This window comes from Chionomys nivalis, chromosome 22 (assembly GCF_950005125.1).
Source record: "Chionomys nivalis chromosome 22, mChiNiv1.1, whole genome shotgun sequence".
NCBI classification, from domain to species: Eukaryota; Metazoa; Chordata; class Mammalia; order Rodentia; family Cricetidae; genus Chionomys; species Chionomys nivalis.
Genome location: NC_080107.1, coordinates 49,744,812 through 49,764,692, shown reverse-complemented (window position 1 = coordinate 49,764,692; position 19,881 = coordinate 49,744,812). Strand labels below are relative to the sequence as shown.

The window sequence follows — 19,881 nt, the reverse complement described above, 5'->3', positions numbered from 1 at the left end:
CTTTGAACTCTCCATTCTCCTGTCTCCATGTCTCAAATGTTGGGATTCCAGGTGTAAACCACACCCAAAGAACAGTAAGAAGAAAAATTATCACATGACAAATTCTAGAAAGAGAACAGGTGATCTGCCTGGCAGAGCAGTACTAGCTCTAGTTACTAAATTCTGACCATTTCCCCCCAAATTTATTAATTTTGATCATATTTTCCTCTCCCACACATAAACACTCACAGCCTGTAAGAATCATTGTTGTAGTGATCCGGGGTTTTGGTAAGAATGTTATATTCCTTGGGAATGCTCAGTGGAAAGATTAAAAGCTGCCCATCTCGTTTAGCTCCATTTGTAGCTGACAGAACAGGTCTCTACCAATGAACCGAACATTCCTGTTCTCTTTTCACTAACCAAGCACGATCTGCTTCCTTCAGGACTCTTTAGATCCTTTAGCACCTTTGTCTTCCTGTTATTTGCATATTTACATATTCATTTATGCATTTACAATCTATCTACATATCCACACATTCTATTTATTTGTTTATTCATTTGTGTGTGGAGCAAGTCCTTGCCACAGTGAAGGTCAGAGGACACTGTGTCGTTTCTTCTCCAGCCTTCTAGGGTGCTTGGGACCAAACTCTAGTGGTCAGGTTTGGTGGCAAATGCCTTTTCCTGGAACCTTCCTTTTGAGTCTTTGAAAGCTTTCCTTTACCTCCGTGCTCCGGAGCCTTTGAACACAGAGAACCCAAGCTGGGTTCGGCTTTATGCAATCTACAAATTCCATCTTCTATCTTAAAATCCAGCCATAGTCAAGTTTCTTTTTCCTTTCCCCTCTCCTCCCCTCTCCTCTCCTCCCCTCCCCCCCCCTCTCTCTCTTTCTTTCTTCTTCCCTTCCTCCATTATCTTCTTCCTCCTACTCCTTTTTTTTCTCTATATAACCCTGACTATCCTGGAACTCACAGAATGTTGGGATTAAAGTCGTGAGCCGACAATTTCAGTCTGAGTCCTGGTTTCTTAATTTAGTAGCTCTCTTTCTCTGGACTCTCACAGCACTTTGTAATTTGGTTTATTCTTACATTTCCTAATCTATGGGAGTTCCTCTTCACTTTAGATTGTAAATTGTATCCACTTGCTCTTTCATCTCCTTGGTGCTTTGTACAATGTAACAGGCTGACGATCTTTAATTGAACCACTTTTGGACTCTGTTGAATGGCAACATAGTAGCAATAACATCTGATCAGCTACTCACGATGCTGTTGTAATGAAGTAGCAAATAGGAAGTAAATTCAGTCAAAAAATTTCTTTTGTGAGTCACAGGATTTCTTTTGTATCTCACAGGGTAGCTCTGCCTGGCCTGGACTCGCTGTAGCTCCGACTGGTCTGAACTCTTGCCTCAGCTCCTACAGGTGTGAGCTACCATGCCATTTAAATTCTGATGAGTTTTAAGGAGGTGCACAGAGGAGTAGTGGAAAGCAGGCTGGGATCTGATTTACATTTGAAATAGTTGGGAAGATGAGTTTTCATTCTTTTTTTTTAATTTTTTTTTTTGTGGCCTCCTGGCGTTGTTGGATACATTCTTCGTCTTCAATGTTTTGAAGGGCTGTCAACTGGGAACCAAACCTTGCTACAGGCAGCCTAACTACTAGCAAAGGGAGGAAAGAAAAGGGAAGCCGATTTCAGCTCAGCAGAGGCAGAACTTTTTAACCTTTAGAGCTGTCCAACAGTGGAAGATGCTGCACTTCTTAGAGGTTGTGATCTGCCTAATATCGGAACCTCCAAAACAGAAGTGATACAGGGAGGTCATCTGGCTGAACTTGCAGGGTATCCTTGCACGGGCGGGAGCTGCACGGATGACCTTTAATGTATGTTCTAATGCTAAGGTTTCTATGACTTTCTGTGACATGACTCCGCATGTCATTTTTGTTTAAAAACCACACAAAATTTAAACCTATGTAATGTTACTGTATGTTTTACAATAAAATTCGACCCTATGAGAAGGGAGAAATTAGATTCAATACTAAAAATGAAGATACCGCCCAACTGACATAGCTTTTAACTGGGAGAGTGCGTCGTGCGTGCCTGAGTGAGTGTGGGGGGTAGAGAGAAAGAGAATTATCGAATGACGTCCTGGGCAAGCGAGGAGTGTCTTTTTTTTTGGCACACGTCATCTCCAGCACCAGGTACACCGAGAGGTGAGAGCGGGGTTCGGCAGACAGGTCCGGGCGAGGAGGCTCTACCGGAGCGGAAGGGCGGCCGCCGGCCGGACCACCGATCCCAGGGGGCCCCGCGGCGCCGCGCACGCGCACTGGCGAGGGGGCAGCGCCGCCGCAGGAGGCAGGGAAACCGACTGGCGATCTGTGGCGGCGGCTGGGCGGCGGTGGCAGTTCGCAGCGAGGGCGACGGCTCGGAGGCCGAGCGGCCGTCCGGCGAGGACCTGGGCGCCGTCCTCCGCATGACCTCCTCGGTGAGTGCGCGTCTTCGGACGGCCCGCGCCGCGTGCGCCGCTCCAGGCTCGGCAGCCCCGCCGTCCGGCCTAGCACCGCAGCCCGCGCCTGACGGCCGCCCCGCCCGGATCCCCGGGCCCCGGGCCTGCCCCGTGCCCGGCGGGCGGCGCTCGGGTAGAAAGCCGCGCGGCCGGACCCCGCGGGAGAGGTGGCGGCGTGCGGGCCCCGGGCCGGCCTGAGGCGGCGGGGACGCAGGGCCGTGGGGGATGGGGCGGGAGCGCGACGCGGCGGGAAGGGGCGCAGTAGCGCGGGTCGCCTCCGTGGGCGTCCGGGGCAGGTGGGCAGCCGAGCCGCGGAGGCCAGGAGCGGACCAAGTGGCTTCGGAGCGCCGCCCGTGACGCTCCGGACGCTCGGTGCTGGGGTCGCCGCGCACTCGCAAACGCGCACCGGGCTTGGCGTCTGTGCACTTGCTGGTGGTGGTCTGCAAGTGTCCGTTCTTTCCACCCGCCCTTCTTCCTTCAATGTCTCCTTTATGGACCGGCAGAATTTCACGGCTGCTGGCTGGGCAGACCGCAGAAACGAACGGGATTCAATGCATTATCCTGCATAAAGTGAGATATGGTGAGGTGTGAGATGAGAGGTAGGTACAAGGAGGACTCTGTTCTTTAACGTTAATATTGAGTGAAATCAAGTTCTTAAGATGAAACTTTTGAGTTTGAGCAAAATAGACTTGCCTCGGAAACTCTGGCCTTGGCACTAAAGTTTCCAGCACACGGTTCTTCAGTGGATTGAATGTAGATAGAGTGTACTGGTTCTGCGAGAATGAGGGTAAAATTACACCTTTATTTACAAACCAATAATTGAAACCGACTGTTGCTTTCAGTTCTAAAAGCAGGCAACAAACCACAATAATACTAGCAACCCCTGTGAACTTGCCACCAATAGAAATTACAGATATTTTTCTGTCACGTTTACAGCTGGAGTTATCTCAATATATCATATCAGTTTATCGATGAATGTTTTTGAGTTTGGGAGTTTCGGTTATATCCTATGTAATATGCTGTAGTTGTACACTTCTATTTTTCATTTCATAATGTAAGTATAATAGGTTTCCTTTATACTTGTATAAATTCATTTTTTTTAAATTTTTTTTCAAGACAGGGTTTCTCTGTGTTGCTTTGAAGTCTGTCCTGGAACTAGCTGTTGTAGACCAGGCTGGCCTCGAACTCGCAGAGATCCGCCTGCACTTGTATGAATTTTGCGTTTAAAAGCAATCTGAGGAGTCCTTAAGGTTCAACAGATTATCAAAGAGGTAAATACACGGCACAAAGTGATGGAGAATTCCCGAAATAAAAATAAACTTTAGGTCAGGTGGTGGTGGCGCACACCTTTAATCCCAGCACTCAGGAGGCAGAGGCAGGATACTCTCTGTGGAGGCCAACCTGGTCTTCAAATTGAGTTCCAGGTCAGCCAGGACTGTTACACAGAGAAACCCTGTCTCAATAACAAAAAACAAAGTAAGAAAACTTTGGAGAGGATTTTGTCTTGGGGGCGGGAGGAGAAGCAGACAGGGTGAGACAATATACATACAAAAGAATTTTATAACCAAGGATCTAATTGCCCAGTTGATCTAAAGCTAGGTGCATATACCAGGCTGGCCTCAAACTTACTGTAGCTCTTCCTCCCTCTGTCTTCCAAGTGCTGGGGATGTAGGTATATGCCACCACTCCTGACTTTTTTTTAAAGCACCGGAGTAGTAGTTTTGAAAGCTAGACCAGACTGTAGAAAGTTCATCTAGTTTACTGGGGAATCAGCAAAGTACTGTGCTGAAGAAAGGGAAGTGAGTACTTCGGTCTTTTGATTTTTGTGCTGAGGCATCTGCACACTTTCAAGTGGTTGAGGCCCTTAAACTTGTGAAAGGGAATTTTAGTATCTGCTGATTTTCTTTCTTCGTGTGTGTGTGTTTGTGTGTTGTGGGTATGTACATGTTCATGTGTTTACATGTGTATGCACGTGTTTTTGGAAGCCAGAGTTTCATGTTGAATGTCTTCCTGTCTCTACTTTATTTTTTTGTTTTTTGAGACAGGGTTTCTCTGTGTAGCCCTTGCTGCCTGGAACTCACTCTACGGGCCAGGCTCACCTCAAACTAAGAGATCCACTTGCCTCTGCATCTCCAGTGCTAGGATTAAAGGCATGCCCTACCACCACCTAGCAGCTTCACCTTAGTTTTTGAGACAAGATTTCTTACTGGCTTGCCAGCAAGCCCCAGGGTCCTCCTGTCTTTGCTGCCCCAGTGCAGCACTTATAGGCGCTGGCCACTGTGCTGGCTTTTTGCATAGGTGCTGGGAATCTGAACTCAGATCCTCAGGCTTGTGTGGGAAGCACTCTACCAACTGAGCCATCTCCCCAGCTGTCCTCCTCTTCTTAAAATAAATGGACTTTATTTATTGTTTTTGCATCACTGTGGATGGAACCCTAGGGCTTTGCACATGCTAAGCAAGCAATCCGCTGCTGAGCTGTGCAACCAACACCCCTTTTATGGTTTTCTTAAAATCATGAAGATGGTGTGAACTTTACATAGGAAGAGATCCTTTTTTCTTTCTTTAAGTGAAAAATAGCAGCCTTAACTATAATATGTCTTTGGTTGTCCTCCCCCTCCCCCAAGTCAGGATTTCTCTGTAGCTTTCTTTCTCTGTAGCCTGCCCTGGAACTAGCTCTTGTAGACCAGGCTGGCCTCAAACTCACAGAAATCCACCTGCCTCTGCCTCCTGAGTGCTGCGGTTAAAGGCGTGTGCCACCACCCGGTCGGTTGTTATTTTTTGATATATGACAAAAAATAAAAAATAGATTATGGAGAGTTAGTAAGTCATTTTAAAAAAAAATTCTCTTTTGATGATGGATTGTGGTGGTGCATGCCTTTGATTTCAGCACTCAGAAAATGGTGGCGGGCAGATCTCCCTGAGTTCAAGGCCAGTCTGATCTACAGCTGGAGTTCTAGGACAGCCAGGGCTATGCGGAGAAATTCTTGTCTTGAAAACCCAAAAACCAGTGCCGGGCGGTGGTGGCGCACGCCTTTAATCCCAGCGCTTGGGAGGCAGAGGCAGGCGGATCTCTGTGAGTTCGAGACCAGCCTGGTCTACAAGAGCTAGTTCCAGGACAGGCTCCAAAACCACAGAGAAACCCTGTCTCGAAAAACCAAAAAAAAAAGAAAACCCAAAAACCAAACAGACAAATACAAACTTTTTTCAAGTTCTTCATGTTCTGGTACTCTGGTAGTCCTGAGAGTGGACTCAGAGCCCCAGGCACTCTGGACATGTACTCTCCTACTGAGCTGTCTTTCTACACAGCTCTGTAGTTTCTCATTTTGAGACAGGGTCTCAAATTTGCCCAGGTTGGTTTGGAACTTGCTGTGTATCCCAAGCAGGCCTCAAAGTGGCAAATCTTTGTCCCATACTCCTTTTTTTCTTTTATGACATATAGCCATCTGTTGTTATGATATCTATCTCTCTATATATCTATATCTATCTATGTATATATTTTCTTTTTCCCCCCTGGTTTTTTGAGACAGGGTTTCTCTGAGGAACAGTCCTGGCTGTCCTGGAACTCACTTTGTAGACCAGGCTGGCCTCGAACTCACAGAGGTCCGCCTGCCTCTGCCTCCTGAGTGCTGGGATTAAAGGCGTGCGCCACCACCCAGCAGATATTTTTTTTATTTTTCTTCTGTGCTTACATGCCATCTTTATTACAATAGGAACATTCTCTTCACTGTTGTGCTAGAATAAGGGCTGTTGCCTAGTAGGTGCTCAGTAAACAGTCCATGGACAAATGAGTTAATCTTTCTCTTTTATTTCCTAGCCTCCAACTTCATATGTAGCTGAGGATGATGTTTTTGGTTGTTTTGTTTTGAGACAGGGTTTCTCTGTGAAACATTTTTGGGTGTCCTGGAATAGACTGGGTCTCAAAATCACAGAGATCCATCCACCTGTCTCTGCCTCCAGGGTTCTGGGATTAAAGGGGTGCACCACCATTTTCTGTTTGTGGTATACACTTGTAATCTGAGCCATTCATTACTGGAGGCAAGAGGAACAAGAGTTCAATGCCAGCCTTGACTCCTGAGTGAGTTTGAGGGCTACATGAGACCCTGTTTCAAAAACAGACACAAAAAACCTTATTCAAACAGCAACAACAAAACTGAATGTGTGTGTGTGTGTGTGCGCGCTACTGTGCACACATGCACACACAATGGGTCAAACCCAAGATCTCCTGTGTGCAAGCCTAGGCCACAGTTCTGCTTAAGCCCATGTATGTGTTTCTATACTTTTTAGTAAGCTATTTTCTTGAGAAAAGGCTGTGCTCAGACTCTTGTAACTATAAAGCAGACATGATGTCTCCTCGTTATCTGCTTTCCAGAACCGTACTTGCTTGGTCCTACTCCCATATAATGCTGGTACACCCACACAGAGACGAGTAGAAAGCATGTCATCAAACATGTCCAGTTCTTCTCTTCCTTCATTTGTTTACTAATGTATATTTTATTAAATTTTTGTGACTCTTTTTTTTAAAAGATTTATTCATTTATTATATATAGTGTTCTGCCTGCATGTGTTCTTGCAGGCTAGAAGAGGGCACCAGATCTCATTACAGACGGTTGTGAACCACCATGTGGTTGCTGGGAATTGAACTCAGGACCTTTGGAAGAGCAGACAGTGCTCTTAACCTCTGAGCCATCTCTCTAGTCCCATTTTTGTGACTCTTGAACGATTAAGTAGACCAAAAAAGTCAAAATATTAATAAAGGACCAAGGGCTAGAAACCCTTTTCCTTTACTTCAGGATCAGAGCCAAATAGTACCCTCCCAAGCAATTATTTGGACTAAGTACTTGCTTTTTTTTTTCTATTTCCTTTGTGGTACTTTAGCTCAAATCCAGGGCCCTGCACATGTTAGGCAAGCAATTTACCGTGGAGCTACATTCCCATTATAAGTGCTTATGGTTTTGAAATTTTAGAAGTTTGTGGGCTACTCAAAGTTCAATCCCAGCACCCATTTGGCAGCTCACAGCTGTCTGTAATCCAGTTCCAGGGGATCTGGTGCTCTCCCCCACACCTTTTATTTTGAGACAGGATTTCTCTGTGTAATGGTCCTGGCTGTCCTGGAACTTGCTGTATAGACCAGGCTGGCCTTAAACTCACAGTGATACAATTGCTTCTGCCTCCTAAGTGTTGGGATTAAAGGTGTGCACCACCATGCTTAGCTTGGTGCCTTCTTTCTTTACCTTCATGGGTACCAGACACCCATGGGGTACACATACAACCAGGCAAGGAACTCATAAATATATTTAAGAAAATTCAGAACTTAGACCATACTCACCTATTTTAACCCACTCTGAACCTCCTTATAAAATATGTTTTATGTATAAAGGCTATAGTGCCTTGGACAGAAGGAACTTAAGAATGCTTACAAAAGTAAATATCAATTTTGTGGAGCTGGAGAGATGGCTCACAACCGTCTCTAATGGGATCAGATTCCTTCTTCTGGTGTGAATGAAGAGCACTCACACACATAAATACATGAAAATATATGTATTTTAGGGGAGAGAGTTTGAAGCAGTCTTACTGTGTAGTCAGCTCTGGCTGTCCTGGAACTCACACTGTAGACCAGGCTGCCCTCAAATTCACAGAGATCCACCTGCCCCAGCCTTCTGAGTGCTGGGATTAAAGGCATGAACTGCCTGGCTAATGACTAAATAAATTTTTTAAAAAAGATTTATTTATTTATTTATTTATTTATTTATTATGTATGCAGTGTTCTGCTTGCGTGTATGCCTGCAGGCCAGAATAGGGCACCAGATCTCATTATAGACAGTTGTGAGCCACCATGTAGTTGCTGGGAATTGAATTTAGAACCTCTGGAAGAGCAGCCAGTGCTCCTAACCTCTGAGCTATCTCTTGAGCCCCTAAATAACCGCCCCCTCCGCTTTTTTTTTTTTTTTTTTTAAAGAATATTGCTTTTTCCCTTTGGGAATAGGGTATCACTGTGTAGCCCAGGCTAGCCTTGAACTTGTAGTACTTGTGTTTTAGCCTCTCACATGCTGGGATTACAGTCGTGAATGATTCACATGTGAGCAACAGATTTCTATACCAGAAAAGCTAAAGAAAGAGCAAACAGGTTTTTGGTGGTGGTGGTGGCTTTTTTTTTTTTTTTTCTGTTTGTTTCTTTTTTAAGAAAGTATTTTAACTCAGGCTGGGCGGTGGTGGCGCACACCTTTAATCCCAGCACTCAGGAGGCAGAGGCAGGCGGATCTCTGTGAGTTCGAGGCCAGCGCGGTCTGCAAGAGCTAGTTCCAGGACAGGCTCAAAACCTATAGGGAAATCCGGCCTCAAAAAAACCAAAAAAAAAAAAAAAAAAAAAAAGGTATTTCATCTCAGAGGCTGACACGCTGCGCCTACTCACAAATCCCAGTGTTTAGAGGATGAGTCAGGACATGAAAGTTGGAAGCCACCTTAGAAGGAAAACAACTTAACAACTTAGTTCATCTTTTCTTCCTTCTTTTTTTTTTTTTTTTTTTTTTTGGTTTTTCGAGACAGGATTTTTCTGTGGCTTTGGAGCCTGTCCTGGAATTAGCTCTGTAGACCAGGCTGGTCTCGAACTCACTGAGATCCGCCTGCCTCTGCCTCCCGAGTGCTGGGATTAAAGGTGTGCACCACCATCGCCCGGCCTTTCCTTCCTTCTTTAGAACCCAAAGGATCTAACCTTTCATTTTATTTATTTCAATTTTTGATACAGGGTGTTTTAGTTAGGGTTTTTTATTGCCGTGAAGAGACACCATGACAACTCTTATAAAGAAATCATTTAATTGAGGTGGCACACTTACAGTTACACAGGTTCAGTCCATTATGATAATGACGTGGAGCATGGCAGTGTGCAGGCAGATGTGGTGCTGGAGCTGGGAGTGCTGCATCTATAGACAACAGAAGGTCCACTGACTCACACTGAGAGAAGCTTGACAAAGAGACCCCAAAGCCCATTGCCCACAGTGACACATTTCCTCCGGCAAGGCTACACCTCCTGGTAATGCCACTCCCGCCGGTGGCCATTTTCCTCAAACCATCACACAAGGTCTTGCTATGTATCTCTGACTGGCCTGGACTGTGCTATGTACACCATATGAGCCTTGAATTCACTCACAGAGATCTGCCTACCCTGCCTTTTGAGTGCTGGTATTAAAGGTGTACACCACCATGCCCGGCTAGGAATCTAACTTTGACTTTCTACTAAAATAAAGTACCCATTAACTAGCCATTTAGGGGTGTAATACTCCAACTTAGATTCCAACAGGAATAACTTTAAGGTTCTCTCTGAGTGTTTTTTATTTATATTTTGGTTTTTGAGACTGAGTTTCTCTGTAGCCCTGGCTGTCCTGGAACTTGATCTGTAGATCAGACTGGCCTTGATCTTAGAGATCCACCTGTCTGCCTCTCTAGTGCTGGGATTAAAGGCATGCACCATCATTGCCTGGCTTAAAAGTTTTTTTTTTAAATTAAATTATTTTATTTTTCATTTTATGTATACAAGTGTTTTGCCTGCCTACTTGTCTGTGTGTGCACCATATGTGTTCCTGGAGCCCTTGGGGACCAGAAGAGGGTATTGAATCCTCTGAAACTGAAGTTATGGACAGTTGTGAGCTGCTTTGTGGATACTGGGCACTGAGCCTGGATCCTTTGCAAGAGCAACAAATGCTCTTAACTGCTGAGACATCTCTCTAGCCTCTGAGTTTTTGTTCCATCATTTTAAAACATAAAATAATTAGCAGTGATAGTAAGAGCTAAAAACTTATCGAGATATTTGAGATATTTTTCTTGGGTATTATATAAAATATTGCAGAAGTATGAATTCCTTTTTTTTTTTTTTTTTTTTTTGGTTTTTCGAGACAAGGTTTCTCTGTGGTTTTGGAGTCTGTCCTGGAACTAGCTCTTGTAGACCAGGCTGGTCTCGAACTCACAGAGATCCGCCTGCCTTTGCCTCCCGAGTGCTGGGATTAAAGGCGTGCGCCACCACCGCCCGGCCATGAATTCCATTTTTATGGAATTTTAATTTTAAAGGTTTATTTATTTTTATTTTATATGTATGCCCGTGTGTATGTTTATGCACTGCATAAGTGTCTGTTACCCAAGGAGATCAGAGGAGGGCATCTGAGATCCTGGAACTGGAGTTACAGTTTTGAGTCACCATGTGGGTGCTGGGAACTTACCCCAGGTCTTTGCAAAATCAGCAAGTACTTTTACTTCCTGAGCCATTTCTCCAGATCCAGTGAGAATTTTTTTTATTTTTAAATGAGGGCATTTTACTGGTTGGGTTCTTTTGAAGAGGTATTTTAGAGCCAAGGCGCTGACTCTGTAGAAAAGAGTGCCTGCTGTGAAAGTCGGTTGACCTGAGTTCAGTTCCTGGAGCCCATGTGAAAGTGGAAGGAAAGAACCTACTCAAGAAAGCTGCCCTCTGTATTGAGCATGCTATGCCAGCCCCCACTCGATAGCTGGAAGTCTTTTCTCTGTCCCATCTAGTCCCACTGGACCAGTTTCTCTCCCTCCCGTCAGTCCCCACAGCTGCTTAATGCAGTAATCTTTGGAGGCTTAATATTAATTATAAACGTTTGATCGGTAGCTCAGGCTTCTTGCTGGCGAGCTCTACATATGAATTAACCTATTTCTAATAAATTGTATACCACCATGTGCCCTGTGGCTTGCCTGTAATGCTCTGCCATCTTCTCCAGTGACTGTTGGCACCTCCCCTCAACTCCGCCTCCTTTCTCCCTGTATCCCTGCTTGGATTTCCTGCCTAGCTGTATTCTGCCCTACCATAGGCCAAAGCAGCTTTATTCATCAACCAATAAAAGCAACACATATTCACAGCATACAGTGACATCCCACATCACTACACTCCTATAACTGATTTTTTTTCCCCCTGGACAAGCTTTCTCTGTGTAACAGCCTTAGCTGTCCTGGAACTTGCTTTGTAAACCACGCTGGCTTTGAACTCTCAGAGATCTTCCTGCTTCTGCCTCTTCAGTGCTGGGATTAAAGCCGTGTGCCTTCACTACCTGGTGACAACTGACTTTTAGGCCAAGACGTTTCTTTTGGGTAGAAACATAGTCGTGATTGTTAAGAAGAGCCCCTCCACCGACGCAAATGATTTAAATCAAACCAGATTAGACCAAATCAAAGATGCCCACGTTTAATCAATGCAGTGCTTCCGAGTGGCACGGGAGCATGGGGGGAGGGGAGACAGAGGGAGGGAGAGTCCACACAAACCCTGAGACCACGTGTTCCTTTTTTTTCCCCCTCTGGAGTAAGCCTAAATAGCCTGTGGGAGTGGTCCTGACCCTCCATGAGGAGGGGTCAGCATTTGGCGGGCTTTCCTGGAGTGGAGTCCGGACCAAGGCAACTCCCAGGGGGAGGGGCTTCCAAAGATGGATGCTGGGTATTACAGTGGTAGTAATGCTGATTGGTGTTTGTGGTGAGTACTTGTGATTATTATAATATCAGCATTCCAGCTTGGAGCTGTGCCTCAGTAGTTAGAGTGCTTGTGTAAGATCTATGATGTTGGCTTTAACCCCAACATTTTATAAACTGTCCAGGTGTTGTAGTATACACTTGGAATCCCAGTACTTGGGAAGTAGAGACAGAAGTTCAGGTCATCCTTGACTACATAATGAATTTGAAGCCATCTTAGGCTTTATAAGATTGCCTTAAAAACAATAATAAAGAAATGAAAAATGTGATAAATTATAGCTTGTAGGCTACTGCTTTTTCTTTCTTTTGAAAATATTTAACTTTATTTTATGTGCACTGGTGTAAAGGTGTCAGATGCCCTGAAACTGGAGTTACAGACAGTGTGACCTGCCATATGGGTGCTGGAACTGAACCCTGGTCCTCTGGAAGAGCAGTCAGTGATTTTAACCTGAGACATCTTTTCAGCCCTCTTTTTTTTTTTTTAAATTATTTATTTTTATTTTATGTGTATGGGTGATTTGCTTGCAGGTATGTCTGTGTGACAAGTGTGTATTGTGTCATGGAAGACCAGAAGAAGGTGTCAGATTCCCTGGGACTGGAGTTACAGACAGCAGTGAGCTTCCGTTTGGAACTGAACCTGGGTCCTCTGAATGAGCAGTCAATGCTCTTAACCAGTGAGCCATCTCTTCAGCTCCTTATTTATTTTTTATTTTTATATGCATTGGCGTTTGAGGGAGCCGGTTCCACTGGAACTTGAGTTATAGATAGTCGTGAGCTGACATGTGGGTGCTGGGAATTGAACCCAGGTCCTCTAGAAGAATAGCCAGTGCTCTTAACCTCTGAGCCATCTCTCCAGCCACCCTCTTATTTAATTTTTAAGTGTGTTTGTGTGCGTGCGTATGTGTGTGTGCATGTGTGATCTTGGCATACAAGCCTGAGGAGGCTGGCAGAGGGCACCAGTCTTCCTGGGGTTGGAGTACAAGGCAGTTGTGAGCTAGTGAATGTTCTTCCAAGAGAACAACAAGCACCATACTGGGATTAAAAGCATTCATGGCCTGGCTTTTTGGTAATATTCTGGGTTAATTCCTAGAAGTTTTTTCCTAATTAAAAAATTATTTATTGCATTTTAAGTGCATTGGTGTTTTTACCTGTATGTGCACTTGTCACGAGTGTCAGGTTCCCTGGAACTGATGTCACAGACAATTGTGAACAGCATATGGATGCCAAGAATTGGACCCAGGTCCTCTGGAAGAGCAGTCAGTGCTCTCAATTGCTGATCTGTTTCTCTATTACTTCCTCCTTAGATTTGAAGGAGTTGAGATTCTTTTTTTTTTTTTTTTTTTTTTTTTTTTCGAGACAGGGTTTCTCTGTGGCTTTGGAGCCTGTCCTCGAACTAGCTCTGTAGACCAGGCTGGTCTCGAACTCACAGAGATCCACCTGCCTCTGCCTCCCAAGTGCTGGGATTAAAGGCGTGCGCCACCATCGCCCGGCGGAGTTGAGATTCTTTATGTAGTCCTGAAGTCCAACTAAAACTTACCTTGCCAGATAGTGGGAAGCTTCCCAAGAAAACATGTCTGCACTCTGATTTACATGTAAGTACTTGTTCAAGAGTGTGACCGTAATTTACTTACATTTAATTAATTCATTCTTTGGCAGTTTCTTACATGCTTTTAATGTATGATGGTCACACTCAATCCCTTTGCTCTCCGTTAGCCTCTTCTCTTCCATCCTCTATGAGTGGGGCAACTGTAAGTGATAACCTTGACCATAAATTAAAGCACTCGTAGTTGGGAGACAGTGAATGGCTTAGTGGTTAAAAACACAGCCAGGCGGTGGTGGCGCACGCCTTTAATCCCAGCACTCGGGAGGCAGAGGCAGGCGGATCTCTGTGAGTTCAAGACCAGCCTGGTCTACAAGAGCTAGTTCCAGGTAATTAAATTGTTTATAGCTCTATGTTGTAATTAAGAATATATAACAGACAGGAAAGATGGCTCAGAGGTTGAGAGCACTGGCTCTTCCAGTGGTCCTGAGTTCAATTCCCAGCAATTACATGGTGACTCACAACCATCTGTAATGAGATCTGGTGCCCTCTTCTGGGCTGCAGGCAGAACACTATATACATAATAAATAAATCAATAAATCTTTAAAAAAAAAAAAAAGAATACTTCCACATCATTAGGTGTGGTAGTGCACACTGTTAATTCCAGAATTTAAGCAGAGGCAATGGATCTCTTGAGTTCAAGGTCAGCCTGGTCTACTGGTCTACACAGTGAATTCCAGACCAGTTTGGGTTACATAGTCACCAAAAAAAAAAAAAGAATAAGGAATACTTATAGATGTCTCTGAGGGCAAAGGTGCTTGCCGCCAATACTGAGGACTTGAGTTCTCCATCCCAGAACCCACATGGTATAGGGAGAGCACAGACTTCCAAGGCTGTCCTCTGACTTCTGATTTCCACATGTGTGACATTCTCCCACCCAAGTAAATAAATGTTAACCAATGAAGGGAAAAAAAAATACTTACCTTCTGGATTAGAAGTGTTGGTAGAGAACATACTTAGCATGCATTCGGCTTCAGGTTGGTAGAGAACATACTTAGCATGCATTCGGCTTCAGATTGGTAGAGAACATACTTAGCATGCATTCGGCTTCAGGTTGGTAGAGAACATACTTAGCATGCATTCGGCTTCAGGTTGGTAGAGAACATACTTAGCATGCATTCGGCTTCAGGTTGGTAGAGAACATACTTAGCATGCATTTGGCTTCAGGTTGGTAGAGAACATACTTAGCATGCATTCGGCTTCAGGTTTAGCTTCCAGTGCCCAAACTAAAACAAACAGGAAGTCATAGTGTTCCGTGTATTGCAAGCTTGAGATGTGATCGTTATGTATTCCTAAGCACTAGTCAGTTGAAACTGTTCTTCATGTCTCTGTTACTCTCCAGGTAGACACATTGTCCTACTGTAGCCCAGCTGGCTAACTCACTGCCTAACCCAGGCTGGCCTTGAGCGCTCATCTGTCAGCTTCCCAAGACCTAGCAGGAATTACAGGTGTAAGCCATTGACTGCTGTACTTTTTTGTTTATGTGTGTGGATGTTTTGCTGCATGTGAGTATGAGTATCATGTGCCTGTCTTGGTGCCTGTGGAGGTCAGAAAAGGGGGTTGGATTCCCTGGAACTGGAGTTATATGGTTGTATACTACCCTGTGGGTGCTAGGACTCGAACCAGGATCCTCTGCAAGATTAACAAGTTCTCTTAAATGCTGGCTACTACTTTTTAGTATGTTCAATCCAGACAAGCATTCTGCTACTAAGGTGCATCCCTTGCTAAGACCCTGGTTATTTCAATAGGGTTTTTTTTTTTAAAAAAGATTTATTTATTATGTACACAACATTCTGCCTCCGTGTATGCCCACACGCCAGAGGAGGGCGCCAGATCTCATTACAGATGGTTGTGAGCCACCATGTGGTTGCTGGGAATTGAACTCAGGATCTCTAGAAGAGCAACCAGTGCTCTTAACCTCTGAGCCATCTCTCCAGCCCCCTTCATTGGGGTTTTTATCTCTTAGTCTGGTTTCAAACCATTCTGCTTCAGTGTCCTGAATGCTGGAGTTGCTGACTTGTACCACTGTGCTCTGACTCAACCAATACTTCTGGTAGCTTAAGTAAGGTTTGCTTTTGGGTCAAAGTTAACATAAAAGTTGTTTTTTTCCCAGCACTTGGAGGAGAGGCAGGAGGATCTCAGAGTTTGAAGCTAGTTACAGAGCTAGTACCAGGACAGTCAAGTCTGTTACACAATAAAACCCTGACTCAAAAAAACCAAAAACCAACCAACCAAACAAACAAACAAAAAGCCAACGGCTTTTCAGGGAGTGTATTGCCCAGTGGTAGTGCTTGCTTGTCATGTGGGAGACCATAGATTCAGTCAACCCCGAAAACCTAGTTTTCTTAAATAGTTTTACCTAGGAAATAGTTACCTCACTCCACATATGAAATTAGTGCAAAATGTAAGATCTCTGGAAATTTGTGTGATGAAATTCTGTATTTTATTTTTTAAAAGACTGATTTATTGTGTATATATACAGTGTTCTGTGTGCACGTATACCTGCACACCAAAAGAAGGTGCCAGATCTCATTACAGATGGTTGTGAGCCATCATGTGGTTGCTGGGACTTGAACTCAGGACTTCTGGAAGAGCAACTAATGCTCTTAACCGCTGAGCCATTTCTCCAGCCCTGTAATTAGTTTTTTAATCACAGCAAACTAAAAGAAAAACCTAGTATAATACTGTATGTCACAGAATGTTGGTCTGGTCTAGAACATCATAGGTTGTTGGTGCCTTTTCTGAGCAGTAGTTGATAGAGACTGGGATACATTGCTGTGTTAATACTTTTTTCAAGTTTATATGATTTTATTGACCTGAGTATTTGAATTTAGAAGCATATTATCTATGTAATTAAAAAAGTCTGCCATATGTGCATATGACATATGCACTTGGGAGGCATAGGCAGGTGGATTTCTGAGAGTTCTAGGCTAGCCTGGTCTACAGAGTGAGTTCCAGGATATCCAGGGCTACACAAAGAAACCCTGTCTCAAGAAACAAACAGTACCCCTCCCCCCAAAAAAGAAAAGATAATGCGGAGTTCTCATTATCAAGTTTTCCTACTTCCTACCATTTTACACTAGTCTGCAATACTTAATACAAGTAGTGAACAGTGTTGATAGACTGTTATAACCAAGTTCATAGTTTATTCAGTTTTAGCCGGGCGGTGGTGGTGCACGCCTTTAATCCCAGCACTCGGGAGGCAGAGGCAGGCGGATCTCTGTGAGTTCGAGACCAGCCTGGTCTACAAGAGCTAGTTCCAGGACAGGCTCCAAAACCACAGAGAAACCCTGTCTCGAAAAACCAAAAAAAAAAAAAAAAAAAAAAAAAAAAAAAAAAAAAAAAAAGAAACAAACAGTACCCCTCCCCCCAAAAAAGAAAAGATAATGCGGAGTTCTCATTATCAAGTTTTCCTACTTCCTACCATTTTACACTAGTCTGCAATACTTAATACAAGTAGTGAACAGTGTTGATAGACTGTTATAACCAAGTTCATAGTTTATTCAGTTTTAGCCGGGCGGTGGTGGTGCACGCCTTTAATCCCAGCACTCGGGAGGCAGAGGCAGGCGGATCTCTGTGAGTTCGAGACCAGCCTGGTTTACAAGTGCTAGGTCCAGGACAGGCTCCAAAACCACAGAGAAACCCTGCCTCGAAAAAGAAAAAAAAAAGTTTATTCAGTTTTTCTCATTTTTTCTTCTAACACACTATGTCCTCATTCTCTTCTAACATGCTCATTGCATTTAATTATCAGTGTGTAATTTTTAGTTGAAACATCTTTTTTTTTTTTTAATTTTTTTTTAAGAGACAGGATTTCCTGGAACTAGCTGTTTTAGACCAGGCTGGCCTCGAACACACAGAGATCCGCCTGCCTCTGCCTCCTGAGTGCTGGGATTAAAGGCGTGCGCCACCACTGCCCGGTTTTCAGTTTTAGGACTTACGGTTCTCTTAAATTGTTTTCTGTGTGGAAAAATAAGGATATCATTCCTAAATTTAGTGATCAGTCACTGGTCACATGACATCACTTGTCAGAGGTCACATGTCACAAGACAGTAGGTGTCAGAGATCATCATGGATTTTGTTTGCTTTTGTGACAGGGTCCTGGCTGGCCTTGCAGTCACTTTGTTGTTCAGGCTGGCTACAAACTCAGGTTGACCTGCCTCTGTCTCCTGAGTGCAGGGCTTAAAGGTTATATGGGTAGGGGCCAGTCTTAAGTTCCTTAGATCTACTCCAGTTTTAGTTTCCCCTCTGCGTTATTGACTAAAGCATCCTCTAAATTAGGTAATAAGTTGGATGTGGTTTCATGTTCACTCTCTTAATGTTAATAAAGGGTAATTATTTGGGCCAAGGTTGCAGTTTAGTGGTGGAGTGCCTAGCGTGTGCAAGGTAATTTGTGACCTCTAGTACAATAGAAGTTACAAGGAGGCTTCTGTATTGCAGATGTCAACAACAGGGTTGCATGTGCAGACCCAGTCCCTCAGAAAGAGGGAGAGAGGCCGGGCGGTGGTGGCGCACGCCTTTAATCCCAGCACTTGGGAGGCAGAGGCAGGCGGATCTCTGTGAGTTCGAGACCAGCCTGGTCTACAAGAGCTAGTTCCAGGACAGGCTCCAAAAACCACAGAGAAACCCTGTCTCAAAAAAAAAAAAAAAAAAAAAAAAAAGAAGGAGAGAGGGAGAGGGAACCTAAGATTAAGCTGAATGTTAAGCTGTTTACTTGAACTCTATATGCTATGTTGAAATTTAAAATTAGTAGTTACATTATTATTAAATTGGGATGCTTTTAAGTAGAGATTCTCATAAGGTGTGAAATGTTATTCCTATCCCATTATACATTTTGGAATACTTTCTCTTTTTGAGAAACAGCCTTATATAACTCACATTGTTCTCAAACTTGTATTATTTGAGGATGGCCTTGAACTTTTGATCTTCCCACCTTCATCTCCCAAAGTGCTGGGATTGCAATTGTCTGTCACTATGTCCTATTAGCTGTTGACACTTGTACAAATGTATTCTTCTTGAAACTGCTGATATATTTTTAGCTCAAAAATTGAGCCTTATTAGGTTGTTCCATACTCTTCCTTAGAGGAAATAAACCTGCTTGTTAGAGGTTGGCAATCTTTCTGTAGAGGCCAAATGAGCCATAGAAGACTGGCTGCTATTCCCCCTGCCATTTCACCATGAAACAGTTACAGACAACATGACTGGATGGACATAGCTGTGTTCCATAAAACCTTATTAAGGGGCTGGGAGTGGATCAGTGGGCTCAATTGCATGTGCTGCTCTTGCAGAAGGCCTGAGTTTGATTCCCCGAATCCGTGTCAGGTGACTAACAACCACTTGTGATTCCAGCCAGCTTCAGGAGACCCACTGCCCTCTCCTGGCCTCTGTGGGCACCTGCACTCACATGCACACACTCACACAAAGTTAAAATAAATCTTTAAAAGTTTTAGAAGTCTGAGGTAGGTAAAGTTGCTTGCCTTGCAAATCTGGCAACCTGAGTTTGGTCTTTGAAATTTCCATAAAGGTGAAAGGAAAAAACTGACTACACAGAATTGCTCTCTGATCCTCTGTGGACACTATGGCATGTGCCAAACTGCCAATACATTGATGATGATGATGATAATGGTGATGATCCTGCTGCTGATGATGATAAATTTGAGATATGTTTCCCTAATTGGCTGACCTGGAATGTTCTGTGTACACCAAACTGGTCTTGAACTTACCTGCCTCTATCTCCTGAGTGCTAGAAATAAAGGTATGTGCCACCATGCCAGACATAAATAAAATTTTAAAATCTTTATTAAGTTAAATTAAATGGGTCATAAAATCAAAAGTCCTTAATCTGACAAAGGAACTAATGGGGGAGGGAGAGGTAGTTAATGGGTATGAGAGGGTAATAGTGGCAGGGAAGAATGATTATTGCATTATATACATGTATGAAATTGTCAAAAACAAATTTAACTTTGTAAAAAAAAATCTCAGAAACAAAACCTCCAGACCAACCTTTATGAATACAAACAAACAGCAGGCTAATTTTGATTTGCAAGCCATAGTTGGCCTGTCACTTCCGCATACCATTGTGGAATGATGCTGTAACAGCCTGTGTCATTCCTAGCCGGCCTAAGTGATGTTTTAACTGTATGAGTTGAGAAGCTTAAATTATTCCTCAAAGTCTGATTTAATATGAATGGGTAGCATATAGTATGTGGTGTGTGTATTGTGTATATATAATTTTTGTAGAAAAGTGGTAAGTAGTGAACTTAAGTGGTTAGAGTTAGTTTTTGACCCTTTCAAAATGAAATTAACTAATATTGAAAATGCATGCAAATTTTAGGAGCAATATATA

At 43.7% G+C, this 19,881-nt stretch overlaps 1 protein-coding gene across 9 annotated transcripts in view; it reads left to right on the top strand.

The window, feature by feature from the left end:
• Positions 1 to 2,288: 2,288 nt before the first annotated feature.
• Positions 2,289 to 19,881, top strand: part of Gapvd1 (GTPase activating protein and VPS9 domains 1) — an 80,770-nt gene continuing 63,177 nt past the window's right edge. For 7 of the 9 annotated variants that reach the window (XM_057754559.1, XM_057754557.1, XM_057754558.1 and 4 more), the window contains exon 1: positions 2,289 to 2,452. The gene's annotated coding sequence lies outside the window, so the exon portion shown is untranslated. Of the gene's footprint in view, positions 2,453 to 14,880; positions 14,989 to 19,271; positions 19,291 to 19,881 lie in introns of those variants that run through there. The other 2 variants (XM_057754552.1, XM_057754553.1) reach the window with 2 other exon arrangements.